The following is a 24,417-nucleotide window of genomic DNA, read 5'->3' as shown; positions in this document are numbered from 1 at the left end:
CTCTGTTCACTTGCTCACAAATAAGCATCCACTGCTTTCTGAGATGCCTTGGGTATATGAAAGAATTTAAGGGGTTTGTCAAATACAGCATAGGTGATCCAAGCCATTTTGGAGTGACAGGTAGAGACCAGGTCAAACACTAAGATGTATCAAACAATCCTAGATGCCAATGTGTGGGCAACAACAACAGCTTTCTACTGTCCTTTTAAAAAGATATCTAGGGTGGAATTCAGCTCCAGATGGAGACACCTACCCTTAGGTTTCTACCTGTAGGAGGCTGTATGTGTGCTTCATGTTTAAAGATCATGTTACAGTCAACAAAACTTAAAGCTTGATTTCGCCCCTGCATATAGGTAGGTAATGGTGTATGAGATGTCCTGGAGCATCATACATTGTCTCCAACAAACACTACAAAAGCACGTGTCTTCCACAAGTCCTATGTAATTTCTTAAATAGTAGCAGATGGCAGTTTTGCAATGGCTGAATTGAGCTGAGGATGTCCAGATCTGGACCTGAATACCATTCCTATGTTGTGCCATTCAGTAACTGTAAAGGAGAAATACTCTTTTATGAAGTCTAAGCAATCATCTAAAGTAAAATTTCTTTTTAGAACTATTTAGAAACACTATCCAGTTCAGAGGAGATTGCAAATAAAAGAGACTTTATCAAGTAATGTAAATGCAGTGAACCTTCTTCAGTTTCCTGTCCAACATAATCAATTTGCATTGTTCTGTATATAAGATTATATATCAATTTGTATCAATTACACATTGGCCTCAAATGTTATCAGGTCAGCACGTTGTTGCTATACATCTACTTTGGCATGTTTAATGAATAAGTGAATCTCCCATGACCAATATTCTTTCATCAATGGCATCAAATTTATTATGATGGCCAAATTCATGCATTTTTTTATGTGGCATTTGGCCCATTACTATCCCCTCTTTATTGTTTGTGCCATAGCATGGTGTTTCTGTGCAGTAAAATTTGATCACTCATGGCAGAGTTATTCAGTAATATTGAAAAGCTTTTAGTGACCGTAAAGCAGAGTATAAAAATTCAAAAAAGTCCAATTTTCAAGTTCCATAAATACACTCTTTTGTTTCTAATATCCAAAACATTAATTTCCCATTTTAAGATATCATCCCATGTTGCCTGTATATTTTATGATGAATGTAATGAATTACCAGAAAGATTTAAATCTAATTTGTGTCATGTTTTATAACACCCGGGATACAGGTAACATACTTCATGTTTGCATGTGGAAATTTAGAAGTCTGCTTCTAATAGAATGCATAGTTCAGTGCACATTATTTTTAGATATAGTTTATGCTTGAGAGACATGCATTTGTTACTATTTTATTTATAACCTTTAGTGTCATACAGATCACAAGCATTGGAAAAAATGTGTATTTTGCATAAAAGTGCAACACAACTGAATATCCCATAATCCAGAGATTTCTACATTCTGCCATCACCAAACTCTGAAAAATATCAAGAGGTGAATATTACAGGCGAAGACCTTGCCCACACAATAATTTTGAGCATTAGTCAGAACTCTGAATATAAATAATTCCTAGATATTATTCTTATATGAATACTGAAAAATAATAACTTTATGAGGGTCTTAAACCCATAGCAATATTTATTCCCCTACTTAGTATGATAATAAAGCAATCACTTAATAAAGATTTGGATCTGGCTTAAAATTTATTCATATTTTAGGCAATTTACTCTGTGTTAGTGCAAGTGCATATAATAGATCTCGTTGCTTAGAGACATGACAAGACTGGACTATGCAGAATAGAAACTCACTACAAACATATATTTCAGGGTCCTGAGCCAATATTCCAAACACTGTGTCTGTTTTGACCCCCTCCTGTCTCTCCTCCCTTCCCAGCAAACACATAAAGATCCAAGCTGAGAAACCCTTTGCCAAGATTTGCCTTTATTATTCATTTCCTGACTTGAATAGATTAAAATGTCACAGAATGTAATCACAGAATGACAGGGGTTGGAAGGGACCTCCTCTACAGATCACCTTGTCCAACCCCCTGCTCGAGCAGGGGCACCCAGAGCACAGGACCGCATCCAGGTGGGTGATATCCCAAATCCCTCATCCTACTCCTCTTTTTTTCTGCTTTCCTCTCCCATGAGGCTGCTAAAATAATGGCTGCAAAGCTTTTTTTTTTCCTATAGTAGGGATGAATGGACCTTTGATCAATGAAGTCATAGTTTTTTAAGATGGACTATCCCAGGTCACTTCACCATGGTGGGTGGTGGTGTGGGTGTTGACCTTTTTCGCAAGTAACAAGTGATAGGATGAGAGGAAACAGACTCAAGTTGCACCAGGGAGGTTTAGATTGGGTAATAGAAAAAATTTCTTTACTGAAGTGGTTATCAAGTACTAGAACAGGCTGCCCTGGAAAGTGGTTGTGTCACCATCCCTAGAGGTGTTTAAAAGACATGTAGATGTGGTGCTTAGGGACATGGTTTAGTGGTGGACTTGGCAGTGTTGGGTTAACGGTTGGACTTGATGATCTTAAAGGTCCTTTCCAACCTAAATGATTCTATGATCCGTTTAAGAAGAGGATGGAAAATAAATAGAAAAGCTTCTTTCAACGTTTATCATGTTTGATGTTTCTTCGTTGAGGTTGTATTGCTGTACCTGCAGTGTTAATTTGTATCTAAACATCTTCTTTTCCTGCATGTTCCAAATACAGAAACAGAAAAATTAATGTAATATTTAAATAATCCAGAAAGGGACAAATTTCAGACATTCCTTGAAATTCATCAGGGACTTTTCCTAATATCTTTGGCTTTATGTGAAGACACAGATCTACTTGTGATGAATGGCAACTCAAAACTCAGACACAAGTGTCCTGGGCCTATCTTTCAAAGGTATGCCTAAAAAAATGTTGTAGTTAGACATTCTTCCACGAGTAAGAAAGTTTCCCCTCACCTGTATTGATATAAAGACAGGCTGTATATTAATTGTGTGAGATGCTCCCCAGCAGGACTTATATGTTGAACTTAAGACTGCCAAACAGACAGATTTAATGGCCTACATTTTCTCCCTGAAGTCAGTGGGAATAAATGCCTTCCTCCATATGCCTTTGGGAACAACCTGTTCCTTGAGGAATGCAGAGAAGATGTAGGACATGGCCTCCCAGGTAAAATTGATCTTGACATTCATGCAGGAATGTTGAGAAGAAAGCTACCTGAGGTTTATGAAGCAACCCATTAATAGGAGAGCCACAATATTTTAGGTCTGAATAAGTATCAACTATCTTAAGTTTCAACCAGCAATACCAAACTAAGTGTATTAGGTGTGTCTGAGAAGCTCTTTTGATCCTCCTTTCTACCAACATGAAACAAATTCCTGTTCCCTAGGATCAAAACATGCTACTTTGTGTCGTGTTCTGTGAAGCTTGGGTAAAATTATTGTTAGGGCTGTGAATAATGTTAATACACACATTCTGCACAAGTGGCCATGCCCTAGAACTCCCTTCTCTTGTAAAATACATTTTTTTCTGACCATGAAAATCAGTGTAGATAAATTTTGTCTTTCAAAGAAAAGAAAAAGATTGAGAAATGCTGTGGGGACAGTTAAGTATTATTTCCTGAATCTGAAGACTTACAATGAAAATTTAATTCTAGGTAATCATATTGATTCATTCTTGCTTAATCTGAACCAGACCAGCTGTATTTACTTCCAGTCCCTCTCTGCCTCCCGATAACTTTGGGGCAGATGTGTCATTGCTGAATGAGTTCTACCCTATTTCTACTGAATCTACTATTTAGCTAATTTTTTATATTTCTTGTTAATTTATTACAATCCTTTTTTTGTTTGTTTTATTTAACCCGTTTATACATCCTTTACTATTTTTATAATCTCCATTAATCTATTTATTGTCTTAGAATAAATCAGGTGGCATAAAACAGTGCCATCTTGTGGCACTCATCAGTTGTATAGATATTTCCTAATTTTTCAGTTATATTACTTTTTGATTAAGTCAACATTTTCAAGAATGTTAATTTTTGTTTTGGCATAGTTAGCACCCCTAATTTTAAGGCCTTCAAGATTATTTTTGAAATGTTGTTCAAGAAAATATTTAAAGAAAAATTCCCTGTTCACCCAGGAACATTTTTGAGATTTTTTATTTTGCTTTTGACAAAAATTTTCATACTGTTAAATAAAAAAGAAAAACCCCCTATGTCTTTTAAAAGACATTTCAGGATTTGAAAGGAAGCAAACTGTCTAATCATGCTGTGAAAATATATTGTTAAAAAGGTGGCTTGACAGGTTGCCCTGATAAAAATTAGGTTAATGGAAAATATTATTTTTGAAATGGGTGGAGAGTGTCCTGGGCACCAACGTACTGTGGACAAAGCACTGAACAACTGCATTACTGAAATGGTTTGAAGAATCTATTAACTATTACATCCATCTATCTAGCTAGCTGGTTTTTTATCCCCAGAACTGTGGAACTAACCAATTTTCCCCTTTTTCACTCTGTGTTGCTCCTGATGGGAAGGTTAGCACCTGGGGAGGAGGAATCTGGTTCACTGTTTATGAGTATGATATGCACACAAAATAAAGGATTAGAAGGAGGTCCTTCTCTTGACTTTTGTTCTCTGCTTGACCTTAAGTTAGAAAAGGTAGCGTGAGATTTCCAAAACCACTTGGCCTTGACATGGTTCTCCACTAATTAAATAATTCCTAAAACTCCCACTCAGTAAGAGGTCATTTAGGCCATCACTGCAGACTTTAAAATTAGTTCTGTTGCTAATTTATGCTTCAATTCCTCCCCTGTGCATATGGATGTAATAATCACCTGCTCTGTAGGAGTTCTACAAAGCTTCATTAGTGTTGGATAAAACTAACTACAGAAGTGCAAAGTGGTGTGTGCTTCTACTGCAGTTGCATTTGTTGCGCATCTGCCCACGCGATATTTTTCTGTACAGCTCATAGGAGGGCATCTCCAGCTTATAGCATTTCATTAAGATATTAACTTAAGAATAAATAACATGGCTTACATGATATGATTATTAATTCAATAAGAACTACAGTTAACTACAGTTTTCCTCTGGAAATTTACTTACAAACCAACACAAAAACATTACCATTATATTACCGCAACAAAGTACCACCAGTGTTTGGTTTACATGCAACTGCTTTGTATGTATTTTCATGAAGCCTAAGAACATACTGGACTGCATTAGTAAGACCACAGCCAGCAGGAAAAGGGACATGACTGCTGCTGTCTCTTCAGTGTAGCACTTGTAGGACTGCATCTAAAGTACTATGTCCAATTTTGTGCTCCCTGGTACAAGTAAGGCAGCGAAAAATTGAAATGAGTATAGCAGAAGCCATCAAGACAATCAGGGGGCTGGAATACATGACATGAAGACAGTTGTAAAGAGATGGATTCATCTAGTCTGAAGAAGAGCAGGCAAAGGAGGATGTAACTGCTTTTTTTTCAACTCTTTAGTAGGTGTTTATAGAGAAAATGGAGCCAGATTCCTCTTGGAGGTGCACAGCCTCCAATGTTAGGGGTAATAGGGTCAATCTGCAGTTAAAATTCCAATTAAGTATTAGGACAAAGTCACTTGCTATGTGAGTGGTGAAATACTGGAATGGGTTGCCTAGAGAGGCTGTGGAATCTCCATCCCTACAGAGACACAGAATTTGGCTTGGCAAAGCCCTGAGCAGCCTCATGGTTTCAAAATTGGATGCAACTTTGAGATTTGATACTTTGACTAGGGAGTTGGACCACATGGCTTCCAAAGATCCATTTCAAATAAAATTATTCCACGACACTGATTCTATCTCAATAAACATGTGTAATGTTAACAGAAATTACAAGAACATTCTTCTCAGGCAGTAAGAGCATTGGCTCCTTCATCTTTCAATAAACCTTAGTATTTTTGTTTCCAGTTCTATTGGAGCACAGTGGCAATTCACCATGCCATGTGGAATACACTAATAACTCTAGTGCTGCTGATTTAATTTTTTTGAATATAAATGGCATAAAATAATTTCCAGCTTTTTTATTCTGTCCCCCAGCAATGTGTTTCTTTGCTTATAAAACCCTTAATGTTATTATTTGGAATGCTAGAACAGTCACACTGGGAATAAGAAAAAAAAAACCAAACAATTTTTCATTCCAGAAAGCAAAGCCTCTAAGGAAATTAAGAGGATGTTTCAGGATGAAAATATCTTGGAATTCATAATGATGGCTCTTGCTCTACCCTTTGCAGATATATAGTATTATCTAGAGTTCTTGATATATTCACAGTAAAATCGAAAGCCGAAGGAATTTATTTACAATAAGCACTGCAGACTGTATATTCCATTTGGTCTACATATCCCATGCCACCAAAGGAAAAATAAAAAATGGAAATTTTCCTGAGGTGATTTGTGTTTGACATGTGTCTTTCATGCAGTAAACGGCTTGAATTTTGGGGCATGTGGATAGAACCATTCTCACATGCGGTTCAAGACAGGCTGTATTTTGCTCCCTCCCTCTGTGTAACTCAGTCTTGCTTTTGCCCTCAACACCACCTCCACGCTGCCCCAATTTACAGGTGGGAATCAGGGGGCTTCTGACAAAAAAAAGAAAAAAAGGCAGTTCTGGAAGAGAACCTCCCTCCTTTTTCATGTTTCCTCTTCAAGGTATAGCTAGGTCAAAGCTATTTTTGTGCTTAAAAACATTTGGTACAGTTCTCTTTATAACTGTACTCAGATCCACACAGATAATAATTGTACATTAGTGACTCAGTACAGATAATAAAAATATATTGCCATTCCCCCCTAATGATTTGCATGAAATGCCTGTCATAAAACTCATCTTTACAAAATTAATATAAAAAAATTTTTAAGATGCAGCTAATAAAGACTAGTGGTAACACTTCTTTAATGTTGCAGTTTACGTGCACGTTGTAACTGTGCATCTGAAGAAGGGGTCTTGGGGATTACAAAATGAGATGAGATTGTGTTTTCCTCATAAAAGTCTAAGAGTCTCTAATGGAGAAGTATCGGAGTCAGTGAAACCAGGCCTCTTGGAGAAATTCTGCTGGGATTTCCTAAGGAGCAAACATGCTAAAGTATGGCTGCTGTATTACAAGGCAGGATAATAAGCCTAAAACAAATGTGGAAGGTTAAAAACCACTTTTTACATCTTTATCTTCTAACACCAAGTAAAGATGAGGCTGATAATTAGGATTAGAGCTTGTCCTTCCTCAGACATATTCTGGAGAGCGCTTGCCCCATGGTAAGCGCAGGTTAGTGCCTGATACACAAGCACGCAGCTGTACAGCTGACCACTAATGTCTTTTAGCACTTCAACCACAGTTTGTAATCTGTTGGTATATTGAGCGTCTCTTGTGTTTAGAAATAAACGATAGAACATACGTCAGTTAGTTGCCTATGTTTTATAAGGATTGGGAGGATAATTATGTGAGACACGTGTTGTCTTTGCATGTGGGGGCAAGACCTGCCTTACTGAGTTCGTGTGCGTGAGAATAAGCTGTTCTCCACCCCGGGGAAGGGTATTAGTGCAAGCAGGCACCATCCACCAGATGGTGCTCGGTACCAACAAAAAGAAATTTAAAACAAAGAAGAATCGGGGAAAGCTTTTTTGTTGTTGTTTACATTTTCCTGCGACTAACAGCTATTCTGGTGTCATTCCCTGTGATTTATCACCCTGCAGCTAATATTACAATGTCGTTCACAAATGATCATAATGAGTTTTAGGTGGGGTGTTGATTAGCTGTTGACAGATCTTCTGCAAGCTCCTTAATGGCATCCTGTAGGATTCAGACTGCTCTGAGATTCCTGTAAACCTGTAAACTCCATCATAGTGTCAGTAGAAATGACAGTTAATTGCTGTGGAAGAGCCCCAGACTTTTAAAGAGAAATTCTGCTTATCCTTTAGAGATCTGGTCCTAGTACAGACAATTCACTGTATTACACTAAATAATATTTGGCATAACAGTCACATAATGCTTAACGTCACTATTAACGAGAATTCTCTGAATATGCCTTGGGATATTTATTAGAAAAAGTATTAAAAATAAGTCAGATATTGTCCATAGATACAAGTGAGCTGATTTCCGGTCAAATTAGATATTATGAAGCAAAGCCAGATAAATCTCATATATTTGTTTTGTCTTTGTACAAGAATAAAGAGCCTTCAGGTCTGTTGTCAGTGGGCTCTGACTTGAAAACTGCCTAGCAGATTTTTTAGGAGGCTAGACCTGTCACATCTCCGTGCCTAAGGCAGAGCACAGAGCCACTGGCAGCCGGGCAGTGCTGCAGAGTCCATGTAGAGGACACAGATTGGCTTTTCATTGTCTCTAAAGATGCCACGTTGGAAGCTGCGTCCTTGCTGGCAAACACAGTAAAAACTCCTTGCTGTTGCCCTGGTGCAGAAGTACCAGGACACTTCCTTGGGGATGGCCATTCCCTTTTTAGTGCACTGCTCTCCTCTCCCATGGAGGCTCTAACTTCATGCTTCATTTTGACCTTTTAAAGACATCACTGTGTTGACAGTTGCTCCTCTTTCTCGTTTCCTCCTGCATCAATGCAGAAAATAACTGTATTATTACATTTTTATTATTACATTATTACAGGCCCAGGGAGAGATCATAGGCAGATGCCTGAAGTTACTGAATCATCTCTCTTAAGAAAACAGGTTAATCTCAGATCTCACTACATTGAAAATGTAAGAAATCTTTATTCTGGTCTGTAGCCTAACTCGAAGATTGATGTGCAAATAGCAGAAACAGAATAAAAAGTGTACAATGCAAAAGTTATTTCTTTTTCTTTCTTTTGCTAAATAAAAATATTCTGAAGCCAGAGCCCTTGCTCCTCCAGCCTTACATAGAGCTAAGAGTGAGTGCAGAATCTTTTTGACAGGTCCTTGTTTTAAATAATGTTGCCAGCACCTAGGACCTCAGCAGTGGGTATAGTAGATATATTGCTGTGTTCCAAAGCAATCATACAATGTCATAAGGTAAATTAACCTGTGTAAACCCCCAAAATCCGTCTACTCTCAGCAATTGCACTGGTGGCATATAAAACCTGGTAGAAAAATGTACCATCATAAGATGCTGTAGACAATTGGGATTTTGATAAGTTTGCCATTGATGATATGCTTTTGTTTGCTAAGCAGTAGCTTTTCTCAGTGGTACTATATGTATACATACCCATATGTACTTTTAAAACAAAAAGATACATTAAGATTTTCAGGAATGACATCAAAAATATATATAATATTGCACTGAGGTAATTTGCTCTCTCTTAAAGGCCAGTTCTAAGAAATGTTTCACTGGTAGGAGTGGATAATAACAACTCTTTTTTTTTTAAGGGGTAAGAGTAAAGTATAGAGTAAGAATAAAGAGTAAATTAAACTCATTTATTTAACAAAACCCCATGGTCCTGACCTAGCTCCCTCTACGACAGACTGCACACAACCGTATAGCGTTGCAGTAGGTCACGTGTCTGCATCTGATGGCCCTGTGGCCCAGAGGTAACGTTTTTATAGAGTTTTTCTCCTGGTTCAGAGTGCCTGCAGCACGGCCGGGAACAGCAGATACAGGACAGCCTACCCGCCACCCCAGCATGAGCAAGAGTAAGGGGTGCTTGCAGATGGGGAAATGGGTGGGGCAGAGGGAAAAAAACTTGGGTTAGATTTAATGTTATTGCCTCACAGGGGGCAAACAGCCCCCAAGATTGCCCTAGGATTTGTCTTGGAAAGATGACAGAGAATCCCAGAAAAAGGCAGGGAAATGACCAGTGCTGCAGCATGGGAAAAGGGTCCCCATGCTTAGCATCCCTCCCAGGTCATGCTTCACTGTGTAGTGCAGATATTTAAAGACACTGTGGAGGAGGAGGCAGCAGCTGTTGATTCAATATCCTGATAATAAGGGCAATCCACCAGAGCTGAGAAGGTGTATGTATGCAGCAGCCTGCATGATGAAAGAGGGCAGAGATTAAGAGAGACAATTTCTCCTGGCTCAAACCCTCCAGACTCCATCCACCATCAACAGGACGATGTGGGGACCCTTATGCTAGTGGCTCAAAGTGACCAGAGGTGGAACAAATAGATGAAACAAAATTAATTAGAGTAGATCATACTAATCAAATTAATACTGTTCACTGTAGAAGTTCCTTGGACGCTTCTGTATTGCAACATTCATTCCATCCATTCCAAAAGTATGTAATCTATCAGATGAGAAGTCTTCTGTTCCCAGGATCATTCATAGCTTCTGGGAATTATATCAAATATGATTAAAGTAGAATTAAAGAGATAACTATGGTAGGACTATGTATGATATGATATTATGTTATATTATATTACATTATAGTTCATTTAATTACATTCTCAGCATCAAGCATAGTCTCATCTCACTAGGATGAGTCTTAATAGCAGTAAACTTTATTTTAACAGTAGAGCTAACAAGCTATGTTGGATTAAGGTAGAGAATGTAGTTATCCCTCAATACCAATATATCTAGAAATCATCATTAGAGTATTTTATCACTTAATCAGATTAGTCCAGAAATCAAATCAACCTAAATGTGAATAAGATACCTTTATTTCAAAACAGGAATATTCAGGAGGAGTTGATGAATTAATTTCATGTGTAGACAAGCTCCCAAGAAGCCGGTAAAAAAGCAAAGAAAGTTTGGACTAGATGATCCCTGAGGTCCCTTCCAACCTGTGATTCTGTGATTTGAAGAGTGTCAAACAGTGTGCTGAAAGGAGTGGACGAAAACATTAAATAGAAATATAAATGGAATCTGACAGAAAGTTGAGTCTGAGTATTTATAGGTGACAGGGTGTTAATGCATTATGCAAAAGGAAACACAAAGCTGGTTTCTTTTTCTGCATGCTGCACAAAAACCTGTTTAGTAAAAGCATATTCTATCTACAGTGCTGTGTTCCTTCTTCAGCTAAAATGGAGTAGCCTTAAGAAATGAAGTCCAGATCATCTTTATTATCCTGTGTAATGCCTCAGGGCACTGGGGGAAGGCCAGTGAGTGTAATTCCAGAGAAGATGATGCCTGCAACAACATGATCATTATAATGCTTTTTGCCCTTCTAGAGGTGACTTTTGCTGGCCTGTCTTTGGAAGCAGACCTTTTTATTAACAAAGATGAGTCTTTCAGATAATGCCTGAAGGGTTAATGCTTTATGAACCACAAGTGCAGGTAGAGCTTTACAGCTGCTTGGCAGTAGAAAAGCAGGATCCTAATGTCTGAAATTGTGTGGCCAGTTACTAATGGATAAAAAAACCCACCACTATAAGCAAATCTTCTTAATGTCCTTGCAACATAAAACTAGGCTTTATAAGTTGTGATAAATGACTTAGAAAATAAAAGCTCCCAATGTGAGTCTACCTGGTCTGTTATGTTCTTCATGTCATATGAAAGATGCTGTAGTCTCATGCGCAGCTGTTGCTCTGATACCCACAGTGGTTTTAGGTGGGTTGCAGAAAGCCATCCAGTCCTTCTTCTCCCTGGTGGCAACCTATGGCAACCACTAGTGCAGCTCTCAGATCTGAGTTGCTCAGGAAAGGATTGCCACAGTTTTTGATGTGAATTCACAATACAGGTAATCTGAAATCAATTTGACCCTGAACTATAGTTTGGAAAAGCTATCAGAAAACTACTGCCAGCTAATAATAATCAGGTATTTTTTCGACCTATGTGATATCCTGTAGAGCTTTTTACTTTCACTAACCTTAAGGTGATCGTCTTTTTAATAGGAAATATGGATGTTACAGCTTTTCAGCACGTTACATCCCATATGTTTAACTACGTGAAAGTATACTGTAGCATTTATAAATGCAAACTTCCATTTATCCAGAGGCAGTTTGTCCAGCTTGCAGATTAGACACTGGAGCTTATTCTTCTTGGACTATTAATTATGAGTCCAAGCATAGCCTCCTGTAAATGCATTTATATTGCTTCCAAGGCTAGCAGCATAACCATTTAGCAAAGCCCAAGACAACTGCCTGTGGGTAACAGACCTTTTATCATGGCAGTAAGCTGTGTTCCTGGAAGCTAGAGTTTTAGAGGTTACAGTGAAAAGCCACATGGCTCTATTCCATGTCAGTTCTTATCCGAAAACATTTATTAATTTTGCCTGAACACAAGCTCTGCAGGAGATATGCTAAAACTCCCGTAGAACCTTTGTGGGTGTTATGTCTAGAAAAAAAAATATTATGCAGAATTCAGGGTACAATTCTAAACCACATATCAAGTTAGAAGTACAGAGCAAAGAAAAACAGTTTGTATTTTCCAGACTGAACAAAATTATATTGTCTTACAAGTACTTAGCCTTAAACCCAAAATCCTTTCAAAGAACAAGGTTTCATGTTTCATATTCATTTTTTTGTGCTGTAGTCCTGCTTGCTTTTATCATTCTTAGAAATACATTGTCTTCCAGAAGGGAATATTACAGAATCACAGAATGGCAGGGGTTGGAAAGGAAACTCTGGAGACCATCTTGTCCAACCCCCCTGCTTGAGCAGGGACACCCAGAGCAGGGGGCACAGGAACGCGTCCAGGAAGGGTTTGAATGTCTCCAGGGAAGGGACTCCACAGCCTCCCTGGGCAGCCTGTGCCCCTGCTCTGGCACCTGCACAGGAAAGAAGTTTTGTCTCACATTGCGGTGGACCTTCCTGTGTTCCAGTTTGTGCCCATTGCCCCTTGTCCTGTTGTTGGGCACTCCTGAAAAGAGTCCAGTCCTACTCTCCTGAGACTTAGCGGAGCCACTTTCCAGTAGTTCAGCCCCCAGCCTGTACTGGTGCATGGGGTTGTTCCTCCCCAGGTGCAGGACCTTGCCCTTGCTCTTGTTGAATTCCATGAGGTTCTCCTCGGCCCAGCTCTCCAGCCTGTCCAGGTCTCGCTGGATGGCAGCACAGCCTTGTGGCGTATCAGCCACTCCTCCCAGCTTGGTGTCATCAGTGAACTTGCTGAGGTTACACTCTATCCCATCATCTAGGTCATTGATGACTATGTTGAACAGGGCTGGACCCAGCACAGACCCCTGGGGAACACCGCTAGTGACAGGCCTCCAACCAGACTCTGCTCTGTTGATCGCGACCCTCTGAGTGCTGCTGTTCAGCCTGTTATCTCTCCACCTCACTGTCCATTCATCCAGCCCACACTTCCTTAGCTTGCCTGTAAAAATGCTATGGGAGACATGGTCGAATGCCTTACTGAAGTCAAGGTAGACTATATCCACCGCTTTCCCTTCGTTGACTGAGCCAGTCACATCATCATAGAAGGCTATCAGGTTGGTCAAGCATGATCTTCCCTTGGTGAATCCACGTTAACTGTTTCTGATAAAGTTCTTGCTATCTTGTCCTCATATCTCTTAATAAATTGCATTTTTGTTAATGTACTAGCATTAGTATGTAGATAAATCACAGTTTTCCAAAAGCACCATGACACGCCTGTTCCTTAGAATCTACCCTTCTCCAGTCTAACCATAACCAAAGTATACTGACTAATGTGTATCAAGTCTATGTAGTTGCTTCCCTCCAAACACTGCAGCTTTAAGTAATCATGTCATTACAGGAAATATCTAGCTTTTATAAAAAATGTAAGCTTTGAGCTCTCCTGCTATTGGAGAAAAGGCCTAAAAATATGTTGAGATGCACCTAAAGGATGCAAAAACTAGACTGTAAATAAAATGAGGGATACTCACACCTTGTTTTATGAGTACTACCACCACCACATAAAAATTCTGTCATTTGAAGCTGCTTTTTATGCTGGGATCATTAATTTTGGATGTAAGGTTGTATGCTTGAGAACATGCACCACACAGGTATAGTTTCAGAGCCAAGATGAAAGGACTTATGTCCTTGAAAAATTTATTTGTGGTAGTCCTTGTAAAACTTATTTGTGGTAAGAAGCTTGCAGCCAACCTCACACGGTAGAGTGTGAAGCCTGGAGCTGTAGAAAGCTACCAGCCTCTATAGTCTTTGAGTCTTTGAGGTTTATTAGTGTGAATATCATAGAATTAGTCCTCTAAGATTGCTGTCTCCTTTAGCTGATCTCCTTCTCCAGCTTACTCTTCTGTTCTCTTGCTTTGATAATTCTGTTCACAAAGCAGTCTCATGAAGCATGCAAAAAACATGCATATAATAAAGCTGTCTTGAGTAGTTGCTTGGTAACTCTATGTATTAAAATGCTTCTAATATTCAAGAAATACATGGATTACAATAATAAAAATACAGGAATACAGCAGGGAATCACTAACAGCTGTTAGAGATTTAACACCCACACCCAGATGCTTCAAAAAAACATATTGTACCAATAAACAATGGATTATTAGCTGTTTGAGTAATTGCTTTGGGTTCAGCGTAATGATACTCTCTGATATGATGAATTTTCAAAAATCTTTTGTATTTTTTCATGACTACTCCTTACTATAAATATGTAACAACAGATTATAAAACTTGAGGTAACGGATTCTAAAACTGTTCTCCAATAGCAAGGTTTGAGAATCTACATATAAGAAAAATAACAGGCATTCATACTGAATTCACACGTCCTATTCAGGACCTGTTGCTTTGTGTTTGATTTTCCATACACAGATCATAGCAAATGTCTGTGCAAGGAACGCAAAGGGGGAAAATGTCTTGAAAAGATGCAGTGCTTCTGAGTGCGTGTGCTTTTTTAAAAACTAGTTTTGTACTGAAACAAACTTTCTTTAAGAGCGTAAACACAGGATTCGTAGGATTTAATGTTCATAGACAGAATCTTCCTTCCAAAACCACCAGAAAGGGTATTTGGGTTCCTCTCATACTACCTAAAAGATGAATTATTGTAGCATTTACCTGCAATGACTGTACTGGAGCCTTGCCTTACTGTGGAACTGCAGTGGAAGCCAGCTACAGTCTGAGATGGGAAGTGAGAGCGACTCTGGAGGCTGGAGGTTAGGACAGTCCCCTGAGAAGTCAAACACCAGCCTTCTAATCCATGCTCCAAAGACTATTAAAGTATGTTTATACAAACCTGAACAGATCAGGCAGGAAAGGCTAAGAGGATATTGTATCCTAATGGCCAAGACATTACTGCAAATTTTAAAAAGAGCCCTAAACTGGAGGTGGAAATCAAACTCTAGTCAATTTTCTGACTTTTGAATTGCTATAGGAAGAGGGAAAGTATCATTACATTTATTGGGTGACCATAGTAAGTGGAATTCAGTTACCTATAGAGTTATCTAGTGCCATTTCAGATGGTTAGGGCCATCCTGTAACGTCTGCAGCTGCAATCTAGAAGGAAAGGCATGTGTCTTATACAGGTCCTGTGTCCTGTCTATTAGCCCCTTGTAGATGCATTGTGGTCTTCTTAAGACACCTCATACGCCCTAGACATCTAAGTATGCACTGTTGTATTGAGCTGGAGATGTCTGATTTCCTATTACACCTGATGGAAATCTAGACAAATACACTCAGTGGAGCCTATGTAGGACTTCAGCCCTTCTAAAGTGGGTCTTACGTACCCCAGGGCATCTCAGATGACACAATATGCCTGTGCTACTGATGAGCTTCTTCTGGTTGTGCAGCCAATAGCTCCATTCTGCCTGTTACTATAGTGTCCTCCAAGCTCCACCGTCTGTACTGACTACACGTCTGCAATGAGAACTCACTACATTTAGGTATTATACTCAGACTGAATCATGACTGATCTGTGCATGTCCACTGGGTCAAGCACTTCACGAAGCATCAGGGTAAAATATAATCCTTGAAATTCCAATAATGGCCTCATCATGAAACAGGTTTCAGGACTTTTGCAATATTATGATATGTTCCACAAGAAAGGAACACATCAAAGGAGTTTAGGTGATTTCAGGAAGTGATGAATACTTATTTTCTGGGACTTCAGTGCCACAGTCCTTCATGGAAAACAACTTTTTGTGTATTTTATTAACATATTTGCAAAAATGTCCAGTAGAGGTTTCTTCCCCAAAGGGCATTATCTTTATTTATAAATATTAATTAATTAATTAATTCATTATTATCAGGACAGGGAAGTGAATTGAAAACTAGCTGAATAGGAGAGCTCAGAGAGTCATGGCACAGAGTCTGGTTGGAGGCCTGTCACTAGTGGTGTTCCCCAGGAGTCTGTGCTGGGTCCAGCCCTGTTCAACATAGTCATCAATGACCTAGATGATGGGATAGAGTGTAACCTCAGCAAGTTCACTGATGACACCAAGCTGGGAGGAGTGGCTGATACGCCACAAGGCTGTGCTGCCATCCAGCGAGACCTGGACAGGCTGGAGAGCTGGGCCGAGGAGAACCTCATGGAATTCAACAAGAGCAAGGGCAAGGTCCTGCACCTGGGGAGGAACAACCCCATGCACCAGTACAGGCTGGGGGCTGAACTACTGGAAAGTGGCTCCGCTAAGTCTCAGGAGAGTAGGACTGGACTCTTTTCAGGAGTGCCCAACAACAGGACAAGGGGCAATGGGCACAAACTGGAACACAGGAAGGTCCACCGCAATGTGAGACAAAACTTCTTTCCTGTGCAGGTGCCAGAGCAGGGGCACAGGCTGCCCAGGGAGGCTGTGGAGTCCCTTCCCTGGAGACATTCAAACCCTTCCTGGACGCGTTCCTGTGCCCCCTGCTCTGGGTGTCCCTGCTCAAGCAGGGGGGTTGGACAAGATGGTCTCCAGAGTTTCCTTTCCAACCCCTGCCATTCTGTGATTCCATGATTCTGTGATCTTCTATCTTAGCATATCTGGTAATAGTAATAACAAAAACAAAAACAAATAACAAATAAATACAAAAAAATATTTCTGTTGTCTTTTAGAGAGTATCCCATAGGTGATGATACCTCACAGTTACTAATTTTTCTCCGATGGCTTTTTCCTAGTTGTAGATCCAGGTTTTACAGTAGGAAGATAGCCTTAACCTCTACTAACACTTTCAGGAGGGTAGATGGTGGGGAGGCTTCTGGTTCGGGTTCAGTTTTCAAAGGCCCTATTAGGAAATATCACTGTCTGAATGAATTTTTCTATTTTTGTCTGTTATGTTTGCTGCCTGGAGGAAAAGCACTTGGGGGTGTTGGTTGACAGACAGCTGAACATGAGCCAGCAGTGTGCTCAGGCGGCCAAAAAGGCCAATGTCATCCCGGCTTGTATCAGGAATAGTGTGGCCAGCAGGAGCAGGGAGGTGATCATGCCCCTGTACTCGGCACTGGTGAGGCCACACCTCGAGTACTGTGTTCAGGTTTGGGCCCCTCACTACAAGGACACTGAGGTGCTGGAGTGTGTCCAGAGAAGGGCAACAAAGTTGGTGAAGGGTCTAGAGAACAAGTCTTATGAGGAGCAGCTGAGGGAGCTGCGGTTGTTTAGTCTGGAGAAGAGGAGACTGAGGGGAGACCTCATCGCTCTCTACAACTACCTGAAAGGAGGTTGTAGCGAGGCAGGGGTCAGACTCTTCTCCCTAGTAACAAGCAATAGGACAAGAGGAAATGGCCTCAAGCTGCACCAGGGGAAGTTTAGGTTGGACATTAGGAAAAACTTCTTCACTGAAAGGGTTGTGAAGCATTGGAACAGGCTGCCCAGGGAGGTGGTTGAGTCTCCATCCCTGGAGGTATTTAAAAGAAGGGTAGACATGGTGCTTGAGGATATGGTTTAGTGGTGGACTTGGCAGTGATAGGTTAGTGGTTGGACTCAATGATCTTAAGGGTCTTTTCCAACCTTAACGATTCTATGATTCTATGATGAACACATATTTAGTGGGAGGCATAGCCACAGAAGTGAACTGAATGAAGTCCCTAGAATCCCTCTACTAAATGCAGAGAAAGTGTACCTTCTCTCAATGTATTTAGCCATTTTGAGCTATGTGGCTCAGACAATTGGGATGATTTCTATTCTGAAAATACGTATATGTGTGGTCTCCATTCAGATGCCTAAACTCAGGATGTCTAGCACCATTTGGGATGTCCTACTCTCTCCAAACATCTGCATGGGGTTTACAAATGCAACACATGACTTGGCGGAGACTTCCATGCTTCTATAGCAGCAGCTTGAGGCTTGTCTAAGCTAGATCAAATAGACATGAATACTTATGTTCAGATAAATGAATTACATCTGTCGTCTCTCTGTTTTGGATAGAGAGCAAGGCATTCAAGTCAGGCAAAATAAAGCCGATCAAAACCACACAGAATCAAGAGAAACTCATGTGATGGATAGCAATGTTGTGCAGATGTGGTAAAAGTTTTGTAACATAGACTTCTGCATTCTGTCCTGTATCCTTTTCCAGAATTATCTGATTACTTTGGGGTAATAAATTGTCCTTTACTACAAAAATAAAACAAAAAAAGAAAAAAATAGCACTGCAACCGGTGAATATTGTGAAGAATAGTATTTTGAGTCAACCATTGGAATAATCTCCCCAGGGAAGTGGTTGACTCGGTCACGTTGGACACCTTCAAGAGTCAGCTGGACAGGGTGTTGGGCCATCTTGTCTAGACTGTGCTCTTCCTGGAAAGGTTGGACTAGATGATCCCTGAGGTCCCTTCCAGCCTGTGATTCTGTGATTCTGTGATTCTGAGTTTCCTTCACAGAAATATGTCAGTAATATCAGAAATGTAGAATGCTTTCTAAATGTCACCCGTCCCCTTTTCTGACATTTCTTAATAATCCTTTCCCTTTTCATTATTATTCACTGTTAATAAATAGTACATTTGCAATGCCATCAGCATTAGGCCTTCCATAATGCTGAATAGGACGTAACATAGTAGACAACGAGAAATAGAGACCCAGATGGTGCATCTGAAGGGTAAAGGAAAAAAAGAAGACAGAAATATAAACAATACTTAACTATCACATGTAGTCACCCTTTTAGAGGAGAGGCGCTATGGAAATACAGAATGCTACAGCAAAAAGAAGTCACCTTAGCTATCTGAACTCTCATAAAGATTTAGTGTGCATTTACAGGGGCACAAAAATCTAATGTTTTATGTTTTTCTGCATATTAACTGTTAAAATATTCTACTGCTCCATTTTCCTCCTTCTTGTAATAGAGTCTAATGATGTTATGTATACGAGAAGTTATGGACCAGATGATGACACTACGTAGAAGAAAATACAGAATTTGCTGTAACAGTACTGAATTTCCGTCTGGAGCTGCTAGAGTTCAAAGCACAACGACCACAACACATTGTGAAAATTGTTTTCTTTTATGGATCAAGTGATGAGAAATGCATACTTGCACAACTCATATTACAAAATAGATTGCTTAGATTACAATATATAGAATTGAATGTCAAAACTATGGCTTTTATTTTCTGGGGAAATCTAATTGTCATATTTTATACATAATAGCCATAAAATCAATCATAATGCAGTATAAAAGTTAGCTATTTTATACTTTTTAAATTATTAACAAGTAAGAAAATTGCCTTTGGTAACTTTAGCAGCCTATTAGAATCAAGGAATTAATATTATTTTAGCAATTACCTTAGGTGGTTCTACCTTAATAAAAAACTTTGATTATATTTATAAAAATATTTTTGTTACATGACTACAGAAAATGCAAGGACTATCGATCTTATACTCAATTTTATTTAGGAATAGCTGACAAGTGGGAATTTATTCTGCTTGTGCTTGCCTTTTATTGTCATATTTACAAAGTGTTTAGTTGTTTGAGTTTACCTTTTCATCAGTATGCCATGTACAGTCATCATATAAGCTATGGCTTGTCTAACTGCTATCAGTGTAGATAAAGATATATATACTCATATATTTAATCTGACACAGAGAAGGTAGATTTAATTAACAGCTCATATATCATATCATATTGCCAATCTGGTATAGCTATACCAGAAGGCTTTGATCTAATCTGAATTTCTATGTGCACCAAGTCTAGCTTCCTCCTTTTTCCCCTAATTACAAATTGCTTTAGTACTGTGACAGATATAATAAATCATATACTCGTAGTAAAAGGCACTGAATAACTTGATTTCTGCTTGCACCTTCACAATTCAACACCTTGATTTTACTCTGAAATTGTTAACAGATTTCACAGAAGATCTTCATTGCAAATGGAAGTTGGATGACTCTTGTCTGCAACACAAACTCCATACACATCATTGGCAGCAACACAGATAGCCCTTCTAGTTTGTCCAGAATAGTTTATTTGGTGCACTTCAGATGGCTGTGGACAGAGAAAGAAAAATCCCCCAAACATAACCACAAACACTGGAAAATTCAGTTTTAGGTTTGTAAGTCATGCAGAATGTTTTTTTTTTTTTCTACTTCTGCAGTGGAAGCCAAAGAGTTCATTTGGCATTAATTAATTATTTCTAATCACCTTCTCTCCTTCTCTAGAAATCCATGCTCATACTCTCTTCAATACTCAGCCCAGCTGGGGTCTAAACAACCTTAAGAAATCTGGAACATTGCTTTAAACAGAACGGAGAATTCTGTAGCCAACCTGTAGGACTAACTTTGGTCTTCTCAGTCCTGATTATGTGTACCAGTCAGAACATCATCACTATTCTTATTAGAATTAGCTGTGATGTCTGAAAGCTGTCAAAACTGTTAATAATTAAAACCAGAGATAATAATAACATTCTGAAATCTTTGACCCCCCCCCCAACGACCCTTTGCTGAGGGAACTGCTGGGTAATATACTGTAGTTCTGCAAAAAAAGATTTAATCTACTGAGGAAACAGAAATCATAAATCTTTCTTCATCTATGTCAAGGAAAATAATTGCTTTTTTTTTCTTTTTAATTTCTTCTACCATGGTTTATATATCCATGATATCTGACATTGAAGCTATAAGTCATTTATCAGAGACAGAGAGAAATTATAGGAAAGGAAGTAGGACAACATTCTATCTTTAAAGTGCAAATAGACAGTTGCTTTCTGTAGTTTGTGTCAAATTTACTGAATAATAAGAGAAGTACTGCTTCATGTTTCCTTGGTTACAAATCTCTCTACTTAAGGCATTAGAATTTGAAAATCAAGCACAGAATAAAACCATATGGTTTAATATACTCCAGGGTGAATTTCTGAATCTTCTTCTACAACAGGGTAAAATATATTTATGTGTTGAACCCCAGTCAGTGAGATCCTCATTCTTCACAAATCAGGGGTCTAAGCATTTTCATTAAGTTTAAGGTATGAGAATATAGAAATGGAGCTGCCAAGGTTTTCTGCCTTTTTGGATGATCTGTATGTTTTCAGATGTTCTGTCTCTGAGATCTAGGAGTCACTACTATTCCTAATGGGTCCGACTTATAATATGGTTATTCCAATGTGAACTTTAATCAACTTCTTTCTGTAGCAGAAGTAGATGAAAACATGATCAACCCCCTGTCTCAGCCAACAGGATGGTTTTGTGTGATCAAGGAAATAGCCAAATCAGGAAAACAACTGGTAGATCATCAAGAAGTCCCACCCAAAGTGTTCAGAACAAGCAGATTGTGAGCTCCAACAACAATGAGGCAAATCAGAAATCAAGAGCAAATTAAAAAAAAGTTATCTGATCATCAGTGAGGTGTTCTTTAGCCAGTCCTGCAGCTAAGGACACTGACGAGTAACTGGGATAACAAAAAATGGCTGAAAAATTACTCCAGGGAGAGAAGTCCCACAGCCATGCACCAGGATCCGGGGCCTTCTTTCCATCCTCTGGGGAATGCATGAAGCAGAGGAGAGCCCAGGGAAGCCTCACAACCCTGCACCAGGACTATGCACAGCACAGCAGGAACCACTACGCTTACTGCCAAGCCTCCCTGCAGGACGGCACCATCTCTCATGTGGAACAAGGAGGTTGTGCAGGAGGCTCTTTGTTAACCCAGCTGGCTCCTCTCCTTCGCTGCACCATCTCTACCACAGCACAGGGAAGTCATGTTGTTAATAAAACTGCATATATCTGTGATTGAAGTGCTTTAGTATGCAAATCTATTTACCCTCCACACTGTCATTTGATTTTTATATATGACATATGTAGGTGGACTCCCTGGGGCAAAGGGGAGTCAGGAGAAGCAGATCTTAATACAGTTGCAACCTTGAGTAAACCAGTGAAAGGAAATGGATGGTGATGCACTATGGTCCTTTTTGGAGCTGAATACTACAGCACTAACATCTGAGTGAGGAATCTGCAACTAAAATGTGCTGACATTGTGCCTACTTGCACTTTGAGAGGAAGAAAAGTCAATTTAGAGAATCTTTTCACTGTAGTTATTTACATTAGCATGATCTGTTCAATACAAACTAAAATTTTTCCACTGTTTTGCACATAAATTATTTTAATTATTTTTTATTTAGTTGCAAAAAACTTAATGGAAAAAGTTTCTCAGATTCTCCATGATTTAGATAAAGTATATAATTCAGCAGGGACAAAATGCCAAATGAAACAGAAATTATCAGTGTGATGTAAAACAATCTGCCTTTCACTTATCTTAGCTGACCCTTACATGCTGGCTGTAGAGTGCTGAGCATTATCTTTGATCCCCCAGTATCTTATTGGCATTTGTAGCCTTGTGCAGAGACCAGTAATTTGCAGTAAATCTCCTCACACAGGGTTATATTCAGAATGAATTCTTATCTGAATAATGCAGTGAATACTGATGACAAAATACTCAGCTTTCATGCTTGGCAATAAAAGAGCAACTATTGCATAACTGCCCTTCAAAAGATAAAGGCCAAATCAACAGGTAGGAGAAAGAAAAAATAAGGAATTTAGCTGAAAGATTAGTACCTACGAAGAACTAAAAGAAAAAAAACTCACAAAAGATAATTACTTAAAACACAAGTATATCCTTTTGTTCTCCTGATTCCCCTTTTTTTCCTTACCTGTTTGATGTGGCAAATCAAACCTCTAACAGCACACATACCCCTTGTACCATTCTGGTTTTTTGGTTTCACCTACACCCAGAAGAATGAATGTCTTCTGATCCCACTAACAAGTAGCTTGAATATTCTTCAGTTTTTTCAGGCCCCAGCGAGGGAATGTGGCATGAGAGCAGAAGCTGCTGTGGTGCTCTTCACTTTCATCTTATAAAAAATTAGACTGCTGTTAATGAAATATTTGTGAGTCTTGTAACAGAAGTACATTTTTAATCAAGTGAACCTTATTCTTCTACAAATCATTTCCAAGAGTAGGTCTTCCCTCTCTTCTCGTTTGCTCTATCTGCACAAATAAAATAGGTCAGGCACGTTCTTGGTCATGACGCAGTCCATGTCCTTACTGCTGGCCTTCCTTATTCCCATAAAAGAGAGGGTTCAAATCCAAAATTTCTGTTGCTCACGGTCCTGGGAGGTGCTAAACTAGAAACATGCCCAGGCAATGTCTGAGGGAGCACTAATAAGCTGGAGCCAAAACCATGCCATAGACCACAGCAGTGTGAGTATGGATTGATTACATGGCAGAGCTCAGGCCCATTCCCTGTTCAGTTTAGTAGTGTAGACACAGGCACCGAGAAGAGATGGGAGAGCCAGGGAACCAGATGTTACAGAGTACACAAAGCAGCACGCTTTTTTGCATTTAGTTTCAGATAGGTTTTGGTACTGTTGAACATCAGATCCATAGATTTAAAGAATGTTTAAGTGGAATCTCTATAGCAAACATCAGAATTTTGAAGTTTTTGTCCTTAAAGGAAAGAAAAATTTAAAGAATCTAACTGTTAGGACAAGCAGAATGGAAAAGAAGTGAGTCACATTTATCAAACATTTCATTTGAAAGAAGTTTGAAATGTCAAAATGTATATAGTCGAGAAGAAGCAACAAGGTCAAATATGTTACATGTCAGAACAAAACTAGGATGATTTGTATTGCCTGTTCTCTTGAGAAGTTATAACCAAAATAGAAATGTTCATGCAAAAGCTCCCATTTTTCACTGGAAAATGATTTGGCTAAATTTTTATTAACCCTTTTAAGGACTCTTCTTCAATATTTTCCTCCATGATTCCACTATATCTGGTACAGAGGGAAGGATGGGTCATCCAGCAAATGGGGTTGACATTTAAAATAATTGTTGAACACTTCTGATAGAGTCATCACTGCTTCTCTTCATGTTACTTTTGGTTTTGGGGGAAGGAATACCAATTCTAGGTTATTACTGTGTATCCTTTTTTCTGTGTGTAGGAAATGCATCACATATCAAACACACACAGAGCCTAATTCAAAATTGCTGTCATCAATTTGTGCAGTATGTTGGCACAATCTCAAATTCATTTTACAGAACAGCTTTGCTCACAATGCACTGGAATGAGGAATACTCATGTAATGCCTTAACCTACTCTTAGATTTTGACTTTAGATGTGCCAGAAGATCTGACATAGCCTCCAGGTGCCACAGAAGATCATCCTGCATCTGTATGTGTTGACAAAGAAACACCCAATTATAGGTTTTTTAACATCAAACTAAATCTTG

At 39.1% G+C, this 24,417-nt stretch overlaps 1 long non-coding RNA gene across 1 annotated transcript; it reads right to left on the bottom strand.

Moving 5' to 3' along the window:
* Positions 1-10,154: 10,154 nt before the first annotated feature.
* LOC142055717 (uncharacterized) lies at positions 10,155-23,927 on the bottom strand. The gene is made up of 3 exons (XR_012660001.1): positions 22,840-23,927; positions 10,601-10,764; positions 10,155-10,275 (listed from the first exon to the last, which is right to left on the bottom strand). It is a non-coding gene; the product is annotated as an uncharacterized LOC142055717 (long non-coding RNA).
* Between the last annotated feature and the right edge of the window lie 490 nt (positions 23,928-24,417).

The sequence above is a fragment of the Phalacrocorax aristotelis genome, chromosome 3, assembly GCF_949628215.1.
Source record: "Phalacrocorax aristotelis chromosome 3, bGulAri2.1, whole genome shotgun sequence".
Taxonomy (NCBI): Eukaryota; Metazoa; Chordata; class Aves; order Suliformes; family Phalacrocoracidae; genus Phalacrocorax; species Phalacrocorax aristotelis.
The sequence above is the reverse complement of the archived record's forward strand: the minus strand, read 5'-3'. Positions and strand labels throughout refer to the sequence as shown.